The sequence below is a fragment of the Mus caroli genome, chromosome 18, assembly GCF_900094665.2.
Source record: "Mus caroli chromosome 18, CAROLI_EIJ_v1.1, whole genome shotgun sequence".
NCBI lineage: Eukaryota > Metazoa > Chordata > Mammalia > Rodentia > Muridae > Mus > Mus caroli.
Genome location: NC_034587.1, coordinates 85,996,221 through 86,003,032, shown reverse-complemented (window position 1 = coordinate 86,003,032; position 6,812 = coordinate 85,996,221). Strand labels below are relative to the sequence as shown.

The 6,812-nt window shown below is 35.2% G+C and overlaps 1 pseudogene; it reads left to right on the top strand.

The window, feature by feature from the left end:
* Nucleotides 1-246: 246 nt before the first annotated feature.
* LOC110284585 overlaps nt 247-6,812 on the top strand; it is a 30,099-nt pseudogene continuing 23,533 nt past the window's right edge.

Here is a 6,812-nt window from a genome sequence, read left to right as displayed (position 1 = left end):
AAATTCTGACCAAACATTTTAAGTAAGGTTATTTTCAAAAGTTCTATCTCAATGACAATTTCTCCTTAAGTGTGATCTTCCTTTATTTCCTCTAGGCCATTTGGGATTTATTCATCTTCTGTTTCTATTGATGTCATTTATCATGGTAAATCCACTTTTCTGGTTTGTATGATTCCAGGTTCTATTATATTTCATTTTCCCCCAATATCTGTGGGGTTTTTTTTTGTAATTTTCAGAGGAGTAGAGATGACGTATAGTTTAGGGACTACTGTCTGCATAGCATTTGGAAAGCCATTTGCTCAGTTTCCAGCACCACATAAAAATAGTAAGTTCACTTAAGAATGTAGATATTAAAAGCAAAATATACCTTTGAAATCATTTCTGACAAAAACAACTATAAGGGGGGTTATTTTAGTAGTTATATCCAAAATTAAAGGCTCTAAATTAAAATTTATTAATTTCCTTAGCTTTTCCTACTCCTGTGTTATGAGGTTCTATGTCTCTTTCAAAGATTCAAATCAAAGTGTAGGTGATACTGCTTTGCCTTTTGGAGGTCAACTGAAGGTGTTAGTAGAATGTATTGAATTAGCTGGACAGCATCTGTAAGATCCTGCAATTTGATCAATTTTAGATAATAAAGAGCATTAGCATTTTTTAAAAATTCATTTTCCAACTTTAGTAGCACAGGAGAGGAACTTGGACCTCACCAATTTTCCTAGAAAGTAAAATGTGGATCTTACTGAAATTAAAAAAACAAAACAAAACAAAAAACCAACCAGCCAACCAAAAAACCACAACAAATGCTACACTTCAACATGGACAATCAGACTAGAAAACAGAAGTAAAACCTGAGCAAATGATTCTGGAATAAAAATTACAGGGATGTAGCCATGGGAGAGAAGCTTTGCTGAGTTTTACCTCCAGCACATTGGCAACATTCTTACATAAATACCATAAAATAACTGGTATTCATCACATTAGAACGTATTCAAGCATTCCTTTAAAAAAGTGGAGGTCTGTACTTATCCTTCACAGTAATCAACACAGAGAGAATCAAAAACCTATAAATATAAAAATACAAACCAAGAAAATTCCTGAAGAACAACATGGGGAAAAACTTGATGACCTTGGCTAGAGTAATTGTTTTCTTTATAACAATAAAGTCACAATCCCAGATGGGAAAAGGTGGCAAGCTATGAGTAAGGGAATGTCAAGACAATGAAAATTTCAAGGAATGTCAAGAAAATGAACTAAGGGGCATCTTTGGAGATTCTTTGTCTCATAATGTTTTCCCAATGTAATTAATTAATTAACTAACAAATTAATTACATTTACCTTACAAGTTCTTTGCGGCTTCTGGATCTATGTTTTTATGGAATTCCTGTGTATTCAAACATATGTGCCTCTGCATCTGTATGTATTTCTTGTGGGTTTTTTCTTTTGCTATTTTTCTTTTGTTTGTTTTGTTCTGCTCCAGTTTATTTGTTTTTTTCTTTATTTCATTTAATTTTGTTGTTATTATTTAGATGTCTGTCTGTTTCCTAATAGGAGACAGAAGGAATGTGGATTTGGATGGGATTAAATCATACTTAAAATATGTTGTATGAAAAAAAATCTATTCTCAAGCTATTTTAAAGACATTTTCATTAATTTTTATTAGTTATATTTTAATTTATGTATTCAAATACATGTACATCTATACATGATTTATTTTGATTTGCATATAACTGTGTTTGGTTAACAAATATGTGGTAGTTTTTGGAAATGCAGGGCTTAGAGTAATAACTGATGAAGATGTTCATGCCTAATTTAAAAACCTTTCATGAAAAGGTTTTACTTTTATTGTACATTCTTTACTCAGAGGTAATCTCCATAACACTCAAAATAAAAATTTAAGTATATATATATATATATATATATATGTTACTTCAAAAAACATACCTGAGCTAATGGGTAATTATATGAATTACCTCTTGTCTTTTTGTTGTTTGGACATTTAATATGTGTATATAATATATTTTGATCAATCTCTCCTGTTTTCCCTCCTTTCATTTCTTCACAATCCCAGAGACCACCTTTCCCTCCATATGTTACGTGCTAATATTTTTAAAAGATCTACTGAATCTATGTAGTACCATCTGTATGTACATGAATATGTACCATCTACTGGAGCAGATGTATGTTCTTAGGAGCTCGAGCTCTTAAGAAAATTAACTCTTTCTTTTCAGGCCAACCAGCTATTGCTTATTACTAGAAAGTTATGGGTGGAACCTCATGAAATCCTTCTCAGTTGTCTGAAGTTTTGACTGACTTGATTGTCAAGGTTTGGTGCATGCAGTCTCAGTTCCTGTGGAAAATTTTGTGTCATGTTTGGAAATTATCGTTTTTGCTGCAGAGCTCTACTACATCTTGCTTTTAAAATTTTTCTGCCACAAATGTGTAGGTGGCCTAGATTCAAATCGCATATTTTCCCTGGTTGGTGACCCAGGTTCTATGAGCCCCCATTATGACAGGTTAGTTGATTCTGTAGGTCTTCAAATGATGTCCTTGACCTTTCTGAATTGCAGCTTGCTCACTTCTCTACCCCAACTTTTCCACAAGATTCCCCAAGCTTGACTGATGTTTGTCTGTGAGTCTCTGCATCTGCTTCCATCTACTGCTGGACAAAGCCTCTCAGGAGGCATGTATGCTAGGTTTTTGTCCCCAAGAATATCAGACTATCATTAATAGTGTTGGGTTGGCTTTCTTACACAGGATTGGTCTCAAATTTGGTCTCAAATTTGGACAGTCACTGGTTGGCTGTTCCCTCAGTCTACAACATTTTTATTCCTGAATATCTTGTAGGTAAGACAAATTTTGGGTTGAAGTTTTTGTGGGTAGACTGATGTTCCCCTCCCTTCCCTGGAAGTCCTGCCTGGCTACAGGAGTTGGCCACTTCAGTCTCTATATCTCCCTCTGGTAGGAATCTCAGAATCATCCCTAGAGACTCCCCATACCCTCCCCCATTCTAGGATTTCAGCTAGCCACCAGAGATGTCCAACCCCCCCCCCCAATTTCTATTGTCAAGTCCCTCTTCAGAATTGATACCTAAAGGAACAGGGATATCAGGTTGGTTTTTCTCCTTTTACAGTCTACTTACAAGTAACTTCTGTATTATAACTGTCTTTGGAGGAGGTAAAGTCATTCCAGAGGGCACAAACTACCATACCAGACTACTAAATGAAAAACAAACCAACCAAAAACCAATAGCTCTATTATTCTGATTCCATAATTTTGATCAAGGTCTAATACAGCACCTTTGCACCTATCACTCCTAACATAAACATTCAAACACAAATATTAAAAAACTTAGATTTCAGCACAGGAACCAGTTCAAGAGAAGTATATTTTATAAAAGAGTAGGTATCACATACTAATTTTATTTCCTTTACTAGAAAGGAATACACTGCTAGAGCCTCCCCAGTGTCCACACTACTAGTCTCAGAGTTCACTGTAACTCAGACTTCTTCCACCAGTCACAGTAGTCTTGGAACTCTGATACTCATAATGAATACACAAAGAGTCGAGAAGCTGAAAGAAATGAACTTGATTCATTTAATAGAAAATATATTTTCAAGTTGTGTGTGAAATTATCTCCCAACACTTTAGTACTTATTAGTAATTTAATCCGACACTTTCTCTAGCCATTCCAAAGCATAATCACATTCATATTTAATTCAATGTATTCAACTCATCATACCTTTGTTTCCTAGTGCAAATAGCACAAATGAATGCACACAAGTAATATCAACTATGAAAACCTGATAAGAGATGTTCTTTGTTTGCTTTGGAGCCATGTGGAAACAAGGCAGTCTGAAGAAAGTATATCTGTGGTACTTTTAAGGATACTGATGACTCTTCTTTCACCTGCTGACATCTGGGATACCTCAGCTCACTGACATAATATATTCAACATATGCATTCTTAAAAGCATGTTTCTTACATGTGGAAGCAGATAAACATTTTTTTTTCTGATAAGCATTTTCTGATAAGCATTTTCAACTGACTCTCCTTATATAACAACTTCCATCACAGCACCAACATATCCTGCAGGTAGGTCACTATTTTAGATATTAGTGTTTGTAGCTAGATTAATGATTATCTTTCTCCTCTAGTTGTCTGTAGTACTTGCAGTACTACGAACACGAGGCAGCAGTAGTAAGGTGCCAGTTCTACTGCTCTGTATTCAATAAAATATGTAACTATTGTCTTCAGCTATAGGACCTTCTCATCAGTTGTAGAGAACAATCAATAGCCTTGATAATAACCTGATACAAATATTAGATATAACCCATTCCTAAAACTACAGATTTCACTTGGTGGCATAAGATTTCAAGTTCAGGAATTTTACTTCCCAGTATTTGGTGACTCTACTTCGATTTCTTTCATTTATGTATATATTGTAGGAAGCTTATACAGTATTAGGTGTTGACATGTTCCATCAAATAATCTTGAGTGTTACTTGTCCATCTGTAGACTCCCTCTCTTCTATTCCCTTCTCCATTTAATCCTTCCACACCAATCTCTCCCTGTCTGTCCATAATTATATATATATAAAATTCCCCTTCTTTGGAAGAAGTCCCTTCAGCTCAGTCCATTACTCAAGACCTAACATTAGTACTTAATATGTATTGTAGTACACATATTGAAGGTGAAACAGGTAATATCTACATTTAAGAGAAAGTATAATATATGTGTCTTTTGAAATATGGGATACCTCACTCAGGATGATGCTTTTCTAGATCCATCCATTTAGCTGCAATTTTCATAGTTTAATTTCTTTTAAAAGCATAATAATACTCTATTGTGTAGATGTAGCACATCTTCATTATTCATTTGTCAGTTGAGGAGCATCTACTGTTTTCTATTTCTGAACATTATGGCTAGGATAGCAATGGACATGAACAGATAAGCAAGCATCTCTGTAGGAGGCTGATGCTCCTTGGGTTGTATCCAAGAGTGGATATAGAGTATCCAAGAGTGGTATAGCTGGATCTTAAGGTAGATCTGTTCTCAGCTTTCTGAGGAACCACCACACTGATTTCTATACTGGCTGCAACGTTTGTACTCCTATCAGTGATGGGAAAGTGTTCCTCTTTTCCTGCATCCTTGCAAACATGAGTTGTTATTTGTTTTATTGATCTTGGCCGTTCTGTGTAATGTAAGATGATGTACTGGTTAGTTTTGTGTCAACTTGACACAGCTGGAGTTACCATAGAGAAAGGAGTCTCAGTTGAGGAAATGCCTTCATGAGATCCAGCTGTAAGGCATCTTCTCAATTAGTGATCAACGGGGAAAGGCCCATTGTGGGTGGGACCATCTCTGGGCGGTAGTCTTGGGTTCTATAAGAGAGCAGGCTGAGCAAGCCAGGTGAGGCAAGCCAATAAAGAACATCCCTCCATGGCCTTCTGCATCAGCTCCTGCTTTCTGACCTACTCGAGTTCCAGTCCTGACTTCCTTTGGTGATGAACAGCAATATGGAAGTGTAAGCCGAATAAACCCTTTCCTCCCCAGCTTGCTTCTTGGTTATGATGTTTGTGCAGGAATAGAAACCCTGACTAAGACAGATGATATCTCAAATTAGTTTTAATTTGCATTTCCCTGATGACTAAAGATGTTGAAAATTCCTTTAAGTGTTTCCCAGCCATTTCTGTTTCATGTTTTGGAGAGCCCCCTACTTACCTCTTCATTCCATCTTACTTGGGTTGATTTCTTAATTTGTTTTTTCTTTTTTTTCTTTTCCTTTCTTTTTTCTTTTCTAACTTTTTCCTTTTTCTTTCTTTCTTTTTTGATACTAAACCTATATCAGAAGTGAAATGAGTAAAGAACTTTGCTCATTATGTAACCTGCAGCTTTGACTGAATAATGGTTTCCTTTGACATACAGAAACTTTTCTGTTTCATGATTTATTAATTGTTGCTATTGGTTGTCCATTTCTTATTTTTTGACTTATTAATTAATTTTTCTTTTCGTTTTCCCTGATATTGATCACTGAGGAAAATGTCTGATATATTCATTTCCTTTGTTTCATTACTCATTATATTTACCTTAGGGATCTCATAAAAAGACTTATATTTGTTTTTGATAAATATGTTCAAGAATTGATTCACAAAATATATTTTCATGGCCAGAGAAATATAGGTTCATCTTAGACAGAAAAGGTCTATAACAAAACTTGGGTTTAAGCTTTATTTAAAATTTCTGTTGGGCCAAGTGGTGATAGCATGTCCTTTTAACCCTAGCATGAGGGAGGCAGACTCAGGTAGAACTCTGAGATCTAGGCCAGCCTGGTTTATAGAATGAGTTTCCAGAAAACAGGGGTTACAAAGAGAAACCCTGTCTCAAAAAAATCTGTTTGCAGTTTACTTTTTAAAAGTATTTATTTTATGTGTTGTCCTTTCAATTTGTGCTGCTTCTTTTTATTTATAATTAGAAATGCTCTAAAACATATTGGAAAATATTGGCTGTTACTTCTAAATTAATTTGCAAAGCATATCTTTTTATTTTTGGTATTGTAATTCAGAAATTCTTTTTTTCTAAATCTTTTGGTTTTAGCATCTGTGGTATAAACGTGGCTAGAGAGTACAGTTCTTCAATATGTTTAGTTTTCTTACATTATGATTATCCTCTTTTTACATAGCATTTCTCTCTCTCTCTCTCTCTCTCTCTCTCTCTCTCTCTCTCTCTCTCTCTCTCTTTTACATTTCCAATGCTATCCCAAAAGTCCCCCATACCCTCCCCTGAATACAGTGTCAAGGATGTAGGCGTTCAGG